Source organism: Tympanuchus pallidicinctus, unplaced genomic scaffold (assembly GCF_026119805.1).
Source record: "Tympanuchus pallidicinctus isolate F22 unplaced genomic scaffold, pur_lepc_1.0 scaffold22, whole genome shotgun sequence".
NCBI lineage: Eukaryota > Metazoa > Chordata > Aves > Galliformes > Phasianidae > Tympanuchus > Tympanuchus pallidicinctus.
In genome coordinates, this window is record NW_026294739.1 from 16,158,353 (window position 1) to 16,178,171 (window position 19,819).

The 19,819-nt window shown below is 42.5% G+C and overlaps 1 long non-coding RNA gene across 8 annotated transcripts in view; it reads right to left on the reverse strand.

Moving 5' to 3' along the window:
- LOC128082703 (uncharacterized) overlaps positions 1 to 19,819 on the reverse strand; it is a 248,835-nt gene that overhangs the window by 42,865 nt on the left and 186,151 nt on the right. The gene's annotated exons all lie outside the window — the stretch shown is intronic.

Consider the following 19,819-nt stretch of genomic DNA (forward strand, 5'->3'; position numbering starts at 1 on the left):
ATGGGTTCTGTTTATTGAAGCCATAGAATAGAGGTTTGATAAAGATTTTTGTATATAGGGAGGAAAAAAAAATTAAAATGAAGACCTCGCAAGGTCGAGCCGATCCCCGCGTATTTACTACTACTGAAATATTTTATCAATATATTTCTTTGACTTGCAGCTGCAGGGTTCCCCCCAACCTCCCCCCACCCTCAGCTCAGCCCAAACATTTGTTTCTCCGAACGTGGGGAGCTCCGCAGCCGCAGCGGCCCCTCCGACCCGGACCGTGGGGCAGAGGAGCCGCGAGAAGCGGGGCCGAGTAGCGCGGGTGCGCATCTCTGCGCGCGTTGTTCGGCGAGCTGCCGTCCCCCCGCAGCCCGGGAGCGGCTCCCGGCGTGGGAACGGGGCCGACCTCGTTCCGTCGGTTCCCCGCTCGTCCCCGCACGCCGGGAGCCGCAACGACCTGCGGCCGCCGAGCCGCGGCCCCGGTGCGCGCCGTGCGGGTGGAGGCAGCGAAGTGCAGCGGAGTTCTCGTGCCCCGCCAACTTTGCGCCGAGAAACGAATACACGGGAAGCGCTCCCAGGGAAAATGGATAGCGCGGAACCGGCGAGAAGCGCAGCTGGGAAATGCCTTCCCCGGGTCCGGAATCGCGCGCCCAAAGCGCTGCCCGCTGCCCGCTTCTCAATGCGGTTGAGACTGTAGCGAGCAGAGGAGAGCCCCGAAGCCAAAGAAAGTGCTTAGACAATGGGGCTCTGCGGGAAAGTTGTTAGGCAGTGCCTGTGTTTGTCTACCTTTCTATAGGAATTAATGCCACAGTGCTCTGTGCCTCTGTAGCAGGGGCTGACAGTAATCCACCTCTGTGACTTCTGCCCTTTGTGTTTTCACAAAACTCGGCTCACTTGTAGCACGACAACAGCACGGAATAATGACTTTAACCTTCAAACATTCTTTAATTAGCTTTTTCAGCAGACGCAAAGATGCCCAAATGAGCCCTTTGACAAAAACTGACCCACGCCTTCCAATTCTACTTTCACTTTTGGGACTAAGACGTTATTGGTTCCCAACTCGTCTGAAGTCATCTAATAAGGGATTATTTAGGAACTATTACCCACACGCCAATTAAAGCCTCTCCGATGAAATTCGGGAGACAAAGATAAGCATCAAAACGGAAAATTAAACTATTTGCGCATAGCTTGTTTTTCAACAACCCATTTTCTATCTCAGGATAAACATCTTCGTGCCGGCTCGCCCCAGCCGAGCGGGGAGGGAGCGGGGAGCGGCGCTGAGGCGGCTCCGAGCGGCCCGGGGGCGGCGGCCGCGTTCCCTCCGCTCCCCGCACGGCCGCTCCGATCGCCTCCGGGCCTCTCCGGCCTCCCCGTGCCGCCCCCGGCCCCCAGGCCCCGCTGCCGGCGGATGGAGGCACTGCTCTGCCCGGGCTTAGCGCCCAGAGGGCAGCGGAGCGCACACGAGAGAACTGCTATCACTGCACCTCTAAGCGCGAAGGAAAGAAACACCAGTGGCATGAGAACCCGAACGTGCCAAAGTTGGGGAAATCGTGCAAGTGCTTTCCTAAACACTGGGCAACATTAGGGAAGAAAGTGCCGCTTCAATAGAAGAGGTATTTTGTTACTCACAGCGGTGAAGGAAAGGGATTAGCAGGAAAGGCGCGTTTCGCTACCTATAGAGGTGCTTTGGGTTAAATGGGAACCGGGCTCTGAGCAGTTTAATGCGGACTTAGCGAGGAAAGATGATTTTTTTTTCAGACAAAGCATCCCGATGGCTCAGAAATTATACGTCGTTCTTAACAGCTGCATACAGCTCTTGGAGAGAGTTTCCGAGCAAATTACAGCAGCGTCCTACAACAAGCTGACAAAGGGATTCCGGGAATGCCAAGCACCGAGGAGGGAAACACGAATCACTCTCTTTAGCCCGAAGCACGAAATTGGCTTAAAGCACATTTTGCTGATAGCCGGAAACGAAATGATCAGTGCGTGGGACCGGGAGGCTGCAACTTTCAGATGCGCGGGATCAACGTGTGCCACTTCCTCGGGGATGGGGGATAATCAAGAAGCAAAAAAGAAGGAAAACGGGTGAACCACTAGTTGGAAGGGCTCTGAGGGAAACTCACATCCCAACACGCCTTTCTCACCCCGCACGGCACCGATACACGTAAGCTGTGTCCCGAAACCGCTCCCACGGGACCGGGAATTGAATGTCACAGAAGCACAGAGTGGTATCATGCGCCGGATTTCGGCTTTCACAATTCACTTAAGACTCGAGAAAACAGAACGGAGCAAAGCACCCGCATCTAGCAGTACAGATGAAATAGCAGATAACTCCAAATTTCCGCAGCAGATCCCTATCTTATCTGGTAGCGGATCCCCGAGCGGTGAGGATTTGCCCAGGGGCGCTCTCCCTTAGAGGCGCTGAGCGACGCCCGACGCACCGCCGCGCCCGGGGAGCGAACAACTCCCGGAGCCGGGCCGCCCCGCCCGGGCCGAGCAGGGCCCCGCACCAACGAACATCTCGAACATCCCGGCACCAGGCGCGCTCTGCCCGCCGCCCGGCTGGAGAATGCGCGCTCCCGGCGCACACACGGACGCGCTCTGCTCGCCGCTGGCTCGGCTCGGGACGCCCACAGAGAACGCGCGGCCGTCCCGCAGCCGCTCCCCGCGCCCCGAAGGACGGGGATAGAGGTGCCCGAAAGGAGCCCGGGCCGCGGGGTCGCTCACTCGCGAGTCCTTTCACTGCGTTTCCCTCTTTTCACCAGGGAAAGTTCTCCGGTGCGATCGCTTCCATAAATTCTTGGCAGCACGCTTTCAACTAAAGCACGTTTGGGTTTTTCTGTCCCCAAAGCGTGCGGGGCAGCTCAGCGGAATTCACACCCGTCCTACGGACACACGGTCCTTCCAAAAGCTTCCCACCACCTCACGGTGCTAAAAGAACATCTGTGAAGTACCGAAGCAGTTTGTTTGTTTTGTCCTGGGATACGACAGTAAAAAGCCCGCTTAACTGCAAGCAAAGAACACGCAGTCTCCTGAGGAGCCGCAGGTTTGCAGGGCGGGCAGGCCCTTCGCTGTGCCGAAATGTACGTGTGAGCTTCAGATGTGTCTCCGAAATCTGGAGACTTTTCAGTTTTTTTCCCTCCCTGTGACTGCTCTAAGAGATCTGAAATTGTTCATTCATTATCTCAACACTGACTGCAATATTTTTGCTGCCAATTGCTGTGGATAGCTGCAGTGCCAAATACATCTTTACTGAAAGATGAGCACAGAGCAAAGGATGCATTTCTCCTGCAAAATATTCTGTTAGCACTTTGCTCACACATCTCAAGGACTCGACATCTTCCTTTTTTCAGTCCTCAGATGGCAACTTTCTCTGGAGTTGGGCTCCTTTCACGTTCTGAAGATGAATTTGTCACGGAACTTAGACTTGTCTGCAATAACTGACACCTTCCTGTGTATGAGATGGCAACGTATCACAAACAGATTGATGCTGAAAAGACTCTGGCAAATAACAACAGTAATTCAAAGCAATTTAAATAGTCAATGCGTGTATTTCTGCATACAGTAGGCACGTGCTTCACATACCTGTACATATGCTACACACTGTGACAGCACACAGTCTATATATGCATGGCACACGATAGCTGGCATTCAGAGGACTGGGGCTTTCTGCACACACACTTTCTGCATGTCTGTGGGATATGCATGTGTTCTTATATCCTAAGTCATAAGAGATCATTCTGAATGCTGAATTCTGAACATAGTGCTGTGAGTAAGGTGGCAATCCCACCTTTTCACAGTACCCCTGTCCCATTACACGCTCATTGCTGCTGTCAGCAGCCTGGGACTGTGAAGGGACAGAGCCAACCTTGGCAGGGGGCTTCCAGCAACACCCAGAGAACAGTTTCCTGGCACTGCGCTGCCTGGCACTTTGTCTGTCATCACTCACTTCAGCTGCAATGTCAATTTGGAGAGGTTATTTTCTCTGTGGCTTCTGTATGGTTTCAGGTAGGCCCTCATCATCACCACCTCATCACAGGGACAGCTGCTGATCTTTAACCCCATTCCCAACAGCCTGCTATGAGCAGTGACTAGGAGACTCCATGACTTAAGGAGGTATGATCAGTTTATGAGGAACCACCCAGACTTAGAGAGTCTCACTGCAGCCATCACAGGACTCGAGACAGCAATGAGGGTCCAAGGTGGGCCAGAACACACTGTGCTCAACACTGTGCTCCAAACGTGGGCAATGAGTATGAATCCCTCCATGCAATTTGAAACCCTCTGCCAGCGATACAGGGTAGCGGCTCTGGACAGGTCAAAAATCCAGCTGAGGGCTATTTAGGAGAATGTTAACAAATGAGGATATGCAGAAATGAGGGATATCTGCTTGCAGCAGGAAAAGGGCAAACAACTCACACTGCATCTGGCACAGAATGAAAAAGTGTACAACGGATTAGATATCAGCCACTTCTATCAAATCCATGCCCAGGAACCTAGGGGGAGGGAAACACGGAAGAGCAGATGCTTAGAAGGTAAAACACCCCAATTAACCTCATTATCTTTTACAAAACTGTACTATTAATATTCAGGGGTTTTCAAATTACTGTTGTTGTTGAAGAGAATCTGTTGACTGCAGCATGTGTTTTGTGTTTTGCTGTACTCTCCCAGATCAGCACTGCCCTTCTTAAGGTCAGGGGAATGTATCTTAAAACATTCATATATTTAAAAAATATGTATTGTTATTTTAATAGGCACTGTGGATAGTTTAATTTGTATCTGTATTAAATTAAACATATGGTGAACAGGGTATAATAGATTTTCTATAATTTAGCTGCCAATGTGGCAACAGAAGCCAGTTACTCTCACCAGCAGACTTGTCAGTGGTTTGTTTACTAGCTTATTTGAATTAAAATAAAGCTTTGCTTCTGCTGACTGCACATCATTATCTATGAGACCATAATCCTGCTAGCAAATCCTATATCTTCCAGAACTGGCTCTTTTGTTTGGGATTACTGAGAGCTTAGCCTATAACAAAGAGGAATAAGGCATCCCTCTCATCCTCGTAATTAAGTGTGGGGAGTAATTTAGAAACAAACCCAGGAAGATGTACAATTTGGAGTTCTGCTTCCATACAGGATTGGGGAACAGAAGAGGCCAAACACTGATTATGGCAGCGCAATGTTAAAGCTATTACACTGCTGTACAACAGGAACCCAGCTTTTAAAAAGAAATGGCAACTATCAATAAAGTATTAAGTTGTTTTATACTACAGACATTTTTTGCTTATCTAAAGGTATGCTGGAAAATTTGGGTGGAGCTTAGAGCCCAAATCTCGGATTTTCTATCTGCACAAATTACTTACATGTCACCCTCATAACAACTCCATTTTGAAATAATAATTGAAGCTTGAATTATTTTAAAGTCTCCCTTACTGACTTCACTATTTTTAAAGAGAACACTCTCCAGGAATAGAAATAGTTCCAGCAGCTGAACACACCTGCTTAGGTGCTAACTTTTTGTACCACCAAGATTCATATTTTCCTTTGGGAAACTGAGTAGGTAGTTTGGAGATGTCAGCATTTTCAAATCACCTTAGAAATGACCACAGCATTGGGGTTACAATAGAGAATGTTTCAACATAGGTGCTCTGAGGTCAGTCAAATGTACCTGGGTGATCTTTAGTGCTCATTCATGTAATCCATTTCTCTTTCTGCTTGAGACATGAATTATGTTATATACAAGTAGTAGCAATTAATAATGAGGTCACAAAAAATAGAAGTCTCGGGAGTATACAGATACACAATACCTATTTGCAGAGGGCTAATAAGGACAAGGGTTGATTTATAAAAGTCTTCAACATTAATTGTCACAGATGGGAATTCTGAGGACCTCTGCGAAATCAAATGAGGCCCCGGTGAATTATAAAGCAGGTCCTTAGACTTTAAAAAACATTTAGGCAAAGTGACAGTTCAGAACATCTGTTAGCCTTCTGTCTGAGGATAAACTGGATGTCGTGGAGTGCACAGCTGTAGGCATTTTCTGCCTCTTTTTGCCAACATCTGTCACAGCGTTACAGTAATATAGGTAATTATCAACACCTCATATAAACTGTTTGCTATTTTAATTTCTGAATAAGTAAAATTAGCATTATACCCCTTGGGGAAAAAAAAAATGTAGGAGAGGAAGAATATACGTTCCCTTTTAAAGCTGAATGACAGATCTGATCATTTTAGGAGAGCTGAAATGCAGAAAAAAAATCTCTACTACAAATAAGGTCCTTAGGATAACATAAAAGACTTAGGTGAGAACAAGTTTAAATATCCTCCCTTTCTCTCCCTGCCTCTTAAAAAAAGACATCTGAGTCTCATCTGTCATAAGCAAAGAAGATCAGTAGCAAAAAAAGACAGGAAACCCTTAATCATCTATGGTTTTCTCCATGCACAAGCAGCTGTCAAATGATGTGTGTTTTACCACAGTAACAAAGCCAAGGGCTCATCAGTACCAAGCAATTTTACTGTCAGTTGGTCATCCTTCCCAACAGCTGCAGTAAGAAAGAGATCACCTTGCTGTGACGCCCGGAGGCTCAACCTCAGCAGCTGGTGAGGGGCAACAAGCTGTAGGACTTTCAGAAATAGAAGCATGGGCAGAGGTCCCCAGTAACCAATGGAAAAGGGTGCACTTGGAAGAGACCCTCCAAAGAAATGCCTCAAAGCCATATTTCAGGATGTTTGGTCCCTTTTCACAGCTGGAGATAGAAACCACTGCCCTCTCCTCAAAATCATCTACCTGGCTGTGGACTTGGGCTCCTGTGAAGATGCTGATTCCCAAATCATCAACCAGTTGCCCACTTGGTGGCTGTCGTAATGAGAGAAGTGCACCCACAGGCTCCTAGAGCACAGGATAAAGAACAGCAGAACAACAAAGCGATGCTGTCAAACAGCACTGGAGACCACGTCAGTCTCAACTTGCAAGTATGAGCCTAGTGTCAGAAAATAATCAAGTGGCAATCACTTTTACAGCAGTATATGGAAGTAGCAATCACATCCAGTTCATACGTATTTTGCTTTCACCACTAAAAGAACAGCACCTCTGCTAGAAGTTAACATTCCAACATGGAAAAAGTGCCTTTAGCTCTTTATATAAAGAGGAGGCACATGGAACAAAGTGGTCACTAATACGCTATTTTTAGTGCCTGAACTACAGTCCAGAAGATAATACCCAATTACTTGATATAGTGCTCTATCCACTCTCTGAACAACAATAGTGGACTGAGAAGCAAGAGAAAGCACCAGAATATGGTTTTGAAGTCATTCAGATTTCATGTATTTTATTTTCTTCTTAAAAAAAAAAAAAAAAAAAAGGCTTTGAAAAGAGGTGCAGTGTTGTCCAGGTTGAAGGAGGGGGGCCAGAGAAGAGTATAAAGGGAGATGAGAGCAGATGGAGCTTGAGAAAGAAGAGAGAGAGAGACCCTGACTACAGGAAAGGAGAGCCAGGGCACAGACAGCCTGAAATCTAGAGAAAAGAAAAAGAATCTGGGGTGCAGTCAGAAAAGGCATCGGCATCGCTATGAGCACGTCATAGGCCTAACTGTAAGAAAGATCACACCCAGGACAATCTATGCAGTTGTGACCAATACAGGATTTTACCAATTCTACTGGCTACCCTGGCTTTCACTCTGCTGGTGATCTGTGCTGACTGAGCTGCAGGTTTTTTTTTCTTTTTTTTCCCTTCATAATCTGTGCTAGCAATACAGCATTTTACTAAGACACAGAGAGGACAGCGGTGGATCCATACTGGTTGAAACTGACACTGAATTTTTGGAAGGGGATGTTGAGAACCATTCTTGTCTTACTTTTATTCTTATTATTATTATTTGCCTCATCCTACTGTACTCACTATTCATATGTACCCTTTCTTATTTCACATGCAGTCAAGGCTAGCTGGAATTGTATGCATACTCCATGCAGCCTGGGATCTGGCACTCCTGCGCATGACAATCCAGTGAGGACCATTGCAGCTGAGATCCTGAACCACTTGGGAAAGGTTTGTAGACTGCCCAAGACATAGGTTGGGACTATTTCTAGATCTCCATGCCTTCAATGAGCAATTATTGCTCTGCTTTTTCTTGCCTACCACGACTCCACATCCAGGTGGATGCCAAATAGATTTTACCAAATTACAAGCTACAGGATAAATATTTTCCTTTTAATTTTGGTTTCAGTGCTAAGGTTCTTAAACATTTATTTTAACGTTCGCAAATAAAACTGTCTTAGTTATTCTCATCACCCAACTACCGAAAGGCATTGTTCGAATGCCAAAGAGTACATGAGCTACTGCAGATCACATAATAGATGCCTACACATTCTCTACACTAGTAGCATTTATTACTGAAACAGTGTTTTGTAAAGAGCTCTGAGATACCTAGGCCATAAAAAGTGTGATATAAAACAAAATGCTATTCAGTTCAATAGACGTCTGATAAGAAAAGAACCCTAAAATTTGAACAGTTCCTCCTCCCCTTAATCAGCCCTAACAATGGTACCCCAATCCTGGCACTCCTGCACAAAGCAATATCTGTCTTTTAGAGAGGAATAGGAACGTGCAGCTAACAGAGCGCGCTCATTGGTGGAACATTGTTAGGTGTTTTATAATTGATAGTTTTCAGCATCAGCACAAAGGTAAGGGCTTTAGCCTTGAATACTACCCACTAACAATGTACCCACATACGGAAAACTAGTGCTAAATGTATTTATTAAAATAAATGCTTGAAAATAGTCTGCTTTTCATACAAAGTAATTATCTTACCCTATGTGTAAAAGGTACTTTTGTAATCAATGGTATACAACCAGCTTCAGATACAACCACATGCATACACCCATTACACACAGTGATGCTCATCAGATTGCATGGGACTGAATCATTTCATTATGTTCTGTAGCTCAATTCTTCAATTCCTGTAACTTCAGCTGGAATTCATCCAGATCAGCCCTGTATTCTAAGATAAAATCAAAATACTTCAAGGCCACAACCACCAAGAAATACAATCAGCTCTCAACACAGAATAAGATATTTCGTACTTCTCACGCACGGTTCCCACTCTAACAGTGTCAGGGCAACAGATTTTTTTTTTTTTTTTTTTTGGCACTTCTAGCCTGTTCATTACCAAAGGACAAGAAAAATATGCTGTGGGTATGAAAGAATTTTGTAGCAGTCAAAATAGGAGTAGCAGCCAGCTGGAGAATTTTAAATGCCCTAAATCTTCACAAGTCCTGCCCAAGAACCTAATCACTAACAAGCTAACACACTGATTTTTTTAATACCTTGGACAGAGCAGCACAGTAAAGAAATAAAATCCAGGAAAGAAAAAAAAAAGAGCAGAGGAAATGTAATATAGTCATGAATTTTACACTGCGCTAGACAAAACCAACCTTGTTAGTAGAACTAGGTGAGTAATCATATGGGCAAAATGTTTTAATTACTAAAAATGGTTAGTTTTGTTATCTGGAGAATCCTATCATCTCTTAATTAATTAATTTGCAAGTATTTGGATGACCATCAATTTATTCATGGAAACGTTTGAGAGTTGCAAGCTATGCAAATTCTGTTGCTAATTAGTTAATGGCTACATTCACCCTGTCAGGGGCTGACAATCAGATACTTGTGCTTGTAATTCTTACACCCATCATCATTTGCTCTTAACAATACACCAGAATGCTTCTGTACTTGCGTAGAGTGGACAGCACTGATCCTGAGTGGCTTTCCCCCCAGGATCAGTGTTTCCATGGCAAGTCCTGTGCAGAACCATCTCGTCTTTTCCTCCCTGCAGTGGATGCTTAGGGACAACAAAACAGAAGCGAAGAAATAGGTTCTACTCTGTTATTACAGAAGCTGATAAGAGTCACCATTATGGTCTAGACCCAAAAAGGCACTGGGGAAATAAAGCATCTTATGCTCCTTGATATGTTTGTGTATGAACCTCCAGCTCTTATGTAACTGATTCATTCTTTTACAATTTAAGAGGGACATAGAATGAAGTTAAATGATGGAAGATCTCTAGATAAGATTGAAATACTGTTGGCTGATCATTGAATGACAGTGACACCATTTTTCTACCCTTGATTTTATTCATCATCTGTAATGCACAAGCCCAATATGGGGCTGTTGCTGGGTGTGTGGTGTATCCAGGATAGTTTTTATCTCTCAGAGAAGTAAAAGGGAACAGTGCCATTGTTTATATTTTATTTTTAAGTAACAGAGATTCCCTTAAAAACCTGTAATAACATGACTCAGGTAGCGACCCACGCTAAATTAGAAAACCAGAATCCTTCTCTAAGACTAACTTAGTCCCAGCATCATAAGATCCCAGGATCCTATGCAGCTTAAAGTTTTTAAAACAGTTATACAGGAAAAACTCACATATGTGACCTTAAGCACATCAGTAGCTATTGGACTGGCGCCATTGCTGCTCCCCCAGAGCCATATGCTTGAAATTTGTCTTTTTATATCCTTTTTCTACATTTACTTACACTAATAATCTAATCTGTCTTCATAAATGACACAATATCATTTAGGATGTTCCAATTATGGGAAAAAAAAATATAATCTAAGTGGAAAGTCCTTTGCAACATGTATGTGTTCCTTCCCCTCCTCTTCCCTGCCACTTCTACCGCCATTAAAATGTTCAATTTCAGAGGAGCTAGCATAATTTTCTTCCTCTTACACTCTTTTTTTTTGCCATTCATTTTATTATTGTTACAACTCTGGAAAAAGACGCACTTCAGTGGATGATAACCAATACTACACAGTTTAACTGATGAAATAGCTGCTCTACCACAGAATGACTAAAATAAGTCCTGCTAGGAATGCAAAAAAATTACAAAAAAATTATTATTATTATTATTATTTTTAATCAGTTAGGACAAATTAACTAACCTCACAAATTAACTACCTTACACTGCTTTTCTCAAAGGAAAGTGAAGAACAACATTTGTTTGATATAAAACATCATATTCTTAAAAAGCCAAATTACAAACATAACCACACATGAACACACACAGCAGAATAGAAAGGTCAAACACTTCAGTGGTCAAACCACACAAGCCCTCATTTGAGCCAACTTACACTCCCATCCCTCTACGAATTAGCCCCCAAAATGGAAGTGCTTTACCAGGGAGCACTATGTATTTCCAGTACCTGTAAATAAGCCACAGAACTGTAAACAGACACTTCAAGTACTTTCCACAGACTTCAGAAAACGTTAAAAACCTCATTTTTTAAAGAGGATTTTGATTTTTTTTGCTATTGCCGTGAATGTTGATGGAAAAATAAAAGAAGGGACGAGTAAAAAGGATGACCACTTGTTGGCAACTTTTCACCCAGACCTACAGCACGTTCTGAGCATTAGGAGGTAGCAGCACATTCACCTCTGGGTTTACCTGCTGCTGTGACTTTGGAAGCCTCTGATGAACAAGCCCACTGAAATGTCCATCACACAGCCACGCTGCATTACATTCTCAAATTTTATTCACAATGCTTCACTCAAGAATGATTTTCCAACTTTCTCCTATGGTCTTTTATGTGCCAGTGCACTTCCACAATATGAAACAGAAAAAAAGGAAATACTTGTCTTCAACCCATCTCACCCACTTGTCTATTTCTGTTCAGCTTCATCTCCCATGGAAACAAACCTTCTGTGACCCTGTGGGAGAACCAGCCATTTCCTCTCCTGATAACTTCTGGATCCATTGGCCAATTTTAATCACATTTTTCTGAGGAGTACTGAGTCCTAGATACAAACTCTGTAAAGATCAGAACTGCAAAGAGGAAGGAAAAAAAAACAACATTTACAGTGTAGGAAAGCTGGAACACAAGGAAACTGCAACCTGGTCTGGAAGGTGCCCACTAGCCAAGCATCATGTGTCCGTGCAGCACAGCCCTGGCTCAAGAAACAGAAAGGAGCTTCTCTTTGTCCCCAGTTGTCAGAGGACAATACTGTATGTCTGAAATGCAAACAAGTGAAAATTTGCATGGAACTTTACTAGATGAGTGGAGGAAAAGTAGCTCTGTAGCTTACTGGGCTGGAAACAGGTGCAGGATATATGGCTACAGCCTGGCAGAAACTATATGTCTTGATCACAGACTGGAAATAAATGGTTTGTCTGCCTGTACTAAATGAGGGTAAATAAATAGACAATGGAATCTTCAAAATATGTCTGCAATATATTGCACGTAACGCTAACATTCAGCTGTAGAAGCTACCTCTTCCTCCCTGTTTTCTGTATCAAAAGTCTAAGCAGAGGAACTGCCAAATATCATTTAGCTGTTAGACTGTACAGGTTGCACTGGACTTGTCAGAGAACCCTCTGTTTACATCAGTGGCCTGAAAAGCCTCAACACTGAGAATGTCACTGAAAGCTCACTGCTCAGGGCACAGAGTTCTGCCAGAGCTGCAGTGCAAATTCTTTGATCCTTGTTCCAAACTACTGAGAGCTTGCTGATCCTTCAGAAATATGACATTATTCATCTTATTCATCTTTGGTTCATCATCTATTCAAAATTTTGGGAACAGAGGAGAAGAGTGGCTTTCATTTATGGCTAAAGGAGTGCCTAGCTTGAATTTCACTTTTATTTTTGACTGGTCATTTGGGTTTTGAGATGAGAAGACGCTGCAGGATTTAAAGGGTTGGAATGGCAAAAACTCACTGATATCAGCAACGTGTTCTCAAAAGTTGCTTTGTCTTTTTCCTCTTAATATTACATTTCAGCCTATGTGCCAGCCTTGCTCCTGCCAACATCTGCTGGAACATAAAGGATTCTGAAACAACAATGATCTGTCAGTTACAAAACAATAGCTGGACTCTTTTTCACGTTATCCTTATACAAAGTTAGCCATGTCCACCCAGAACCATTTGAGTAATATAAGTCAAATTAAATAAAAGGGTGAAAGTAAATTTAGAGCATTAATTAAAGTAAAATAAATCTCTGTGAGATTACTTTCATTGCAGATTAACTGTTTTTACTTTGTCTCTATCCCTGCCCCATTGAGTTTGTTACTTTTTCTAATAAATCTTGTTTTTATTAAGTTTATTGCTGTACAGATCATGTCACAAAAGTATTTTCTCCAATGGAACTCTTTTCTCTTAGGAAGAAGAAACACTGGGGGATAAACCAGTGCCTTGATCACATCCTCCTCCTGCTGGTGATGTTCATATTGGTGGGTGTGATGCAAATAAAAATGTGTACTTGAGCATAAATGTAATTACAGCATGGCTGTCCTATAATCTTAAAGAAACTTTGCCAAATACAATATACTGCAAATTTCTGGTACCTCTGTTTGTTTATACTGCTCTTATTATTAAAATAAATTATCTTCTCACTCACTACTGACTGAGATCTGCAGGAATTTTTTCATAAGGACAGACTAATCCTATGGAAGGTGCTTTTTGTATAGTCTAACTTTTGTCTTCTGATGAGCAGTCACTTTCCATCGGGTTCGAGATTATTAACTCCCAACATTTTCCTAGAGTTTCAAGGGATTTTCTTTTCAGTTGTCTTGTCCTCAGATAACTGAACAACGTGGAATTTTCATCAAAATTTGTGATAGCTTGCATTCAGCATTCAGAGGACAGACCTGAGACTGTCAGCAGCTCATGCTGCAATAGTTTTCTCAGTAGTCACGCCTGTATGTGCTGCATCACAGCACACTGGGTGGTGATTAAGGCACAGTTAAGTAGCAGTAGAAAACTACAGTAGCCAACCGAAGATGGAAGAAAACATTATTCATAACTTAAGTTCAGTGAACTGTCCTGAATGACAAAATCATTCAGCCACTGCAGCCTAACAGCAACCTCGCGTCCTTGCTCACAAGAGTGAAGAAGTTACCTCCACTACAACTCCAGTGACAATTTAGCACTGCAACAAATTTCTCAGACTAGAACAACTACATGGAACAGAGAACTCAAAGCCACTGCTACAAAGTGCCCTATATTAGAAGCATTCTGCAGTCATTTCATAGTCACTCTCCTATCACCTTCAGGGCCCATAACCTGGTCCTCTTGAGAGAGAGGCTGAGGTCCAGGGAGAGCCTGCAGCAGTTTGCAATCAGGTTTGCAAATCTCACCAGCTAGTACACATTTAACTGTCTAGTTAATGGCTTCCAGCTGCAGTTGCAGTGTTTGCTAGGAAACACAATACAATTCCTTCCCGTCCTTTCTTCATCAAACCTACACTGCTTGTAACTCCTCCATGACTTCTTTTGTTTATATGGTCGGTGCATATGACTACAAATTACACAGTTGCGAGTGAGAATACAGTCCCATGCAGAGACTACTCCAGTCTGTCCTTCGCTAAGTAGAAGGTCAGGTGCCTGGCATGATGCAAATCATGTCAGAAGTAGGGATCTCTCAGATACCCCAATTTCTAACCGATTGGCATTAACACTTTACCCAGCCATGTCCCTACAACATGCCAGTCAAGGGCAGAGGGAGAGCACTGGTTCTGACGAGAAGTAAATCGGGCCCTGCAGGCATCAGGCACAAGGAATCTGCAGGACCCAGAGTCCTGCTTTTCCCAGAGCCATTTCCAAGCTTGCACAGGCCAGAGAAAAGTGACCGGCAGAGGCAAGGCAGTAGCAGCCTCTCTGCTAGAACACATCCCTTCCAACGCTGCCAACAAAGAGGGAACTGTTCCTAGTTTTCTGTTTGTGATTACACTGTTTTGTCATTGCTGTCAGGATGTGCCTATGCAATATGTGCCTCTCTGATGTCTCGTGCCTGTATGTTTCATTTTTAGCTGAGTGGGATGTGCAGTAATTAGCCACTCATTCTCCTTGTCTATTCTCTGTGTTTTGTTTCTTTTCCTTCACTTAGAGGATTTTGGCAAGTCTGTGGCCTTACTGGCAACTCCTTCCCTCCTCCACCATCTGAACCTCCTCTGTCAATTTTCTTCTCCCCGCCTGGGAGATGACAGTTTATATATTTGTAAACACAAGTGAATATGCAAATATGCTCCAAATATGGACTATGCAATCAAATTATCATGGGTTTGGTGGAACTCTTTCCTGGATTATTTCCTCTAAAAGTACAGCATCCCTACTGCAAACAATTTACAGGCAACAAAATACTGCTTGAGTCAAACATATGCAGTGGAGTTGATGAGTTTTTAACTCAAGCTGGAAAATTTTTGTTCGTGGGCTTTTTCTCTTTCCTTTTCATTATGAATTGTTGCCTTCAGGTTGATTTTTGCCTTAAGCATGCAAATTGCTCTCACCAACGTTATGGGGACTTACATGTGCTTAAAGAATTGAAAATGAATAGCTTCTAGGGATTTTGGGTTGATGAAGCTATTTCGTTCCTTCAGTTAATGCTGTGCAGCACTTCATGAGTTTTTATCTCATACCTGAAGTTTTAAAGCTGTAGGGATTAATTCAAAGATCTCCTCTGGAATTCTTTTCCCTCAAAGGAACCAGTGGCAAATTAGCATAAAGGACACAGAATCGGGTCCACAAGCAGCAAAGAACAACTATTTCAATTTCTTTTTATTGGTATTTTAGCTTTTGAATATTTTATAGCTTTCTCAGGTTACACATATATTTGGATTTAATAAACAGAGCATTAAATTTTTGCATGTTGTAAATAAAGAAATAACTCATCTGGTACAGCAGAAGAAATTTGTAGTGTAATGGTTAGAGATGTTTGGAAAACACAGAGCAGTCTATGATTTTCCTCCTGTTTTGAAAAAATAATTCAATCTCTGTGTAGAAATTGAGTGAGGGTCTTCTGTTAAACTCCCTTTCTCAAAATGATTGGTTTGGAATTACTCTTTAACATCAGAACCCACTGTTTATGGTTATATACTTGTGGCTGCATGTTCAGCTGATTAAGATGAAAACCAATATATAACTCTATATCTGAATGCAGGTATTGCTCTCATTACAAATAAAATTCCACCAAGCGAATATGAAGCGACGAAAGCAATAACACACCACTACAGTAGCTAAACTTTGGTCTGAGTCAGTTCAAGCAAGCAGGACCTGATGTCAGCACCCTCTCTCTGTAGCAAGGCACTGGAGCGATGCCACAACTGCCCTGCCAGCTGCAGGCTGCATGCACTCAGCTAGCTCAGCAGGCACACAGCTGCACGACAGCCATGGCTGCACAGTACAACACGCACACACGTAGCAGCTATGGGAACAACACTGTGCTGATCACTCTACTCTGGATTATGTGTCAGGCTAACGAGAAGTACTGCGTGCATCATCTTCTTTGTCTCAGCATCATTTGCTCCCCGAGATGCAAGCACGGCTGTCTGGACACTACAGCATTTTGAACTGCTGGTCCTCAGGGCCCTATGAAGCAGCTCTTACATCTTCCACTAATCTTTTTCCTGAGTACTATACATTTTAAAGAGATGCCATATGGCACTTAAACACAGAAATCATATGGTGTTTTGCCCTCTCTTTCTAATTCCATTGGCTTTATATTTCTCAAGTTGTATTCCCAGTTGATGAACAATGTCTTTAACCTCTTGAGTGGTCCTGGTCCTAGAAACACATCAACACGATACTTGTGCTGGCTTCTAATGCATACTGGATGTCAACAGTGCTACTGTCGCTCATTTCAGCAGCTGATTTTCATCTAAGCATAGTTGTGGGAACTCCATTACACCACCCAAGAGTAAATGGAAAACAGCATATCTTCTACTGAGGTACCATAAAGCATTTCCAGTTCTCAGGCAGAGAGCAGTCAGAAGTCATGGAGTTAAATGGCTACAGTTTCACACGCAGGTTTGAATTCTGGAATATGAAGAGCACATTTTGTTGATAACACCCCATCCACATGCATTCTTTCTTCAAAAGAAGTAACCAACAATTGCTTTGTAAGCTTTTTTTATTGCCTAAGGAGCAGAGCTATGGTGATTTTGTGGAAGTTAAAGTTCCTTTTCATATGAATTATTTGTGTTTCATAAAAAGGAAGGATCATTACCACTACATAGTATCACAGGTGGTGTTAGAATACAGACAGGCATTTCACGTATGATCATGTACCCTTCATGGTCTCCAGTCATACGAAACTGAGTTCAAAATTATAGAAAGAGAAAAGGTTAAATTAACATCTCTCTTTTCCTTTTTCCTCAAAGTACAGAATGAACCCATCATATACCCTGAGAAAGCAAATAGTGCTACTGTTTGGTCCACTTAATACCAACCATTTCAAAATGCCAAATAAAGGCACGACACTCACTTGTGCCTGTGTATATTTATCTATAGAAATAAGGTTGAAGAATACATCCACAAGTATCACTTGCATATCAAAATAATGGTAAATGCTCATCTGTAGGAGTGACTGGATACAAAAGCAATTGCAAGTGTTTATGCAGTACAAACATGGAGGTGAAGTTAAAACACCTTTGAAAATCTGACCCATATTATCAGCAGTAATAAGGAAATCCTCCCTCTAAAGATAAAAGAGAAAGTACCCTCATTATTTAGTCAGACCTTCACACCACGAAGACCCAAACACAGAGGGGTTATCAAAATGCCCTCAGAATAATAAAATCAAGCACTGACACACCACGAGGCAAAGTTTTAAAGTGGAGGCCCCCTGACAAGGCTCCGCTTTACTCATAGAGGTTGGCTGGGCTGATTACCACATCTGAACGCTTGTAGAGATACAATGCTGGATGTTCATTAGCAGAAACTGCTGTCCTAACAAGAGCACTACTAGAATTATATCAATTAACACCAGCTGGGGATGTGTCCTGTAATTTTTAAACGCAGCAAAACTATAAAGAGACTTTTAAAGTTTAGCATTAGGATTATGAATTGCCAGCAGCGCAAGCTGGATGTCTGTAAGAGCACCAGCAGCCTGAGGACCACGTGCTGCCCATCCCCTGCACATCCAAAGCCTGAAGGAGGGAGACGTGCCAGGAGGTCAGGGGAGGGGTGAGACCAAGCAGCAGAGCTGCCTATGTGAAAGCATCCCTCCTAAATTTAAGGCTTATACTCTCTTCCCTGCAAATACATTTTCGGCATCCTTCACTGCAGCCATGACAGCAGCCCTTGCCTATGGGACCCACACACGGCATGGTTTCCCTGGCACTGTGCTACAAGCAGTATCAGTTACTGCCATTGGCTCCCATGCCTCGCACAGGCTGGATCATGGCTTTGGAAGTGCAGGCAGGTTTCAGCAGCGCTGATGTCTGCACGGACACAAAGTCAGACTCCTGGCTTCACAATCTTAAAGCAATTCTAACTCTGTGGGCTACAGAGACTATTGTCTGCCCATGAATGATCAGTATTTAAAAATATGGTAACTTAAACACATATCATCAGTAATACATTGTTCACAAGTGCGATAAAAGCAAACTAACATTTGCACATGTAGTCTTACCTTATTTTTAAAAGTTGCAAATGCATTTGCTTTCACCTGAGAAAACACCAGCCTTCTTCATGCTTAGTAAGGAGTGCTATCAGTCCTGTCACACCATTTTTGTCACCTAAAATCCAGCAAATAGTTTACACCTGAATTACCTCATATCTGCTAATTAACGTGGACATTTTCAAAGGTGGCCAAGATTTCTGTTTCATATTAACTATTTGAAATTGGTCTTCTTTCTTTTTAATTTTAAATAAGACATCATTTGCAACTTGAAAAGAGTCTGCTACTCAAACGCCTAAATGCAGACTCAGGTGTTCTGCAGCTGAGCATCTTGATCTTCACTGCATGTACTGCAATTGATTTGAAATAATTTACTCACGATACACACGGAGATCTCAAAGTGCTTTTTGGTGCTCATGGAGGCGTTCTGAATTTAATCTGGCATCATCCAGTATTCAGACAATACCAAGAACGCCATTTAAAAATGTTTACAGCTCTTCATTTCAGTACAAATGCAAAAAACATTCTCCACACCAATATCAAATCATCATCAAAATAATCATTTGAAGATAAACCAACAGATGCCAGGATGTTATGATTACTTAGTGCTAACTTTACTCCACCAAATTAAAACTGGGGCTGGAGATCACAGACACAGATTCAATTGTGTTTCTATATTTATGCGTTCATCCTGATTTCAAGAAGCTGCACCTCTTAAGTTTTTCCTTGCTTACCATGGAGTTCAATTTAAGCTCTGTTAAATCTATAAAAAACAATATTGAGTATATGTATTATGTGACAGTTCCCTCTAAAAGTACTGGGCATGGAATATGGGCCAGATACAATGGAGCAGCCAAGCACGTGTAATTTACCCAACAAATCTAAAGCACTCCCACATTGATTTTTGCAGTTTTTTAGCCCCTAGTCACAGTGTGGAGGAAAAATGGCTTACTCACAGAGTGTGTGAGTACTTGAGGCTACATCACATTCATCTTAGAGCCTGCGATTTGGGTTGTCTTTTTGTTACCTTTGTTGATGCATTTTTTTTAGGTCATTTCATATAGTTTTCCGTTCTAAAATATTTACTTCTCCAATAGGAAAATAAAAAGATTTTTCTAGATTGTTCTGATCAGTTGACAATTTTCACCAAACTTACAGTGTACAGAGGGAATATTGTACCATTTTAACCGTTCCATAAGGCAATTATTTTGAGTGTAAACAGAAAATTGTATAGGAGTAAGGAGATCAGTTCTCAATAATGTACATCACTCAGGAACCAGAACGAAGGGATACAAAAAAATTGAATATACAATTACAATTTAAATAGACATTTTGGAAATGATGCATTTATGTATTTGTGTAGCATAAAATATCTACTTTAGACAGTTATATTTCTAAATTATTTTAAATCCTGAAAGAATATTTATATATATCTTCATATTCATTTAGAAATT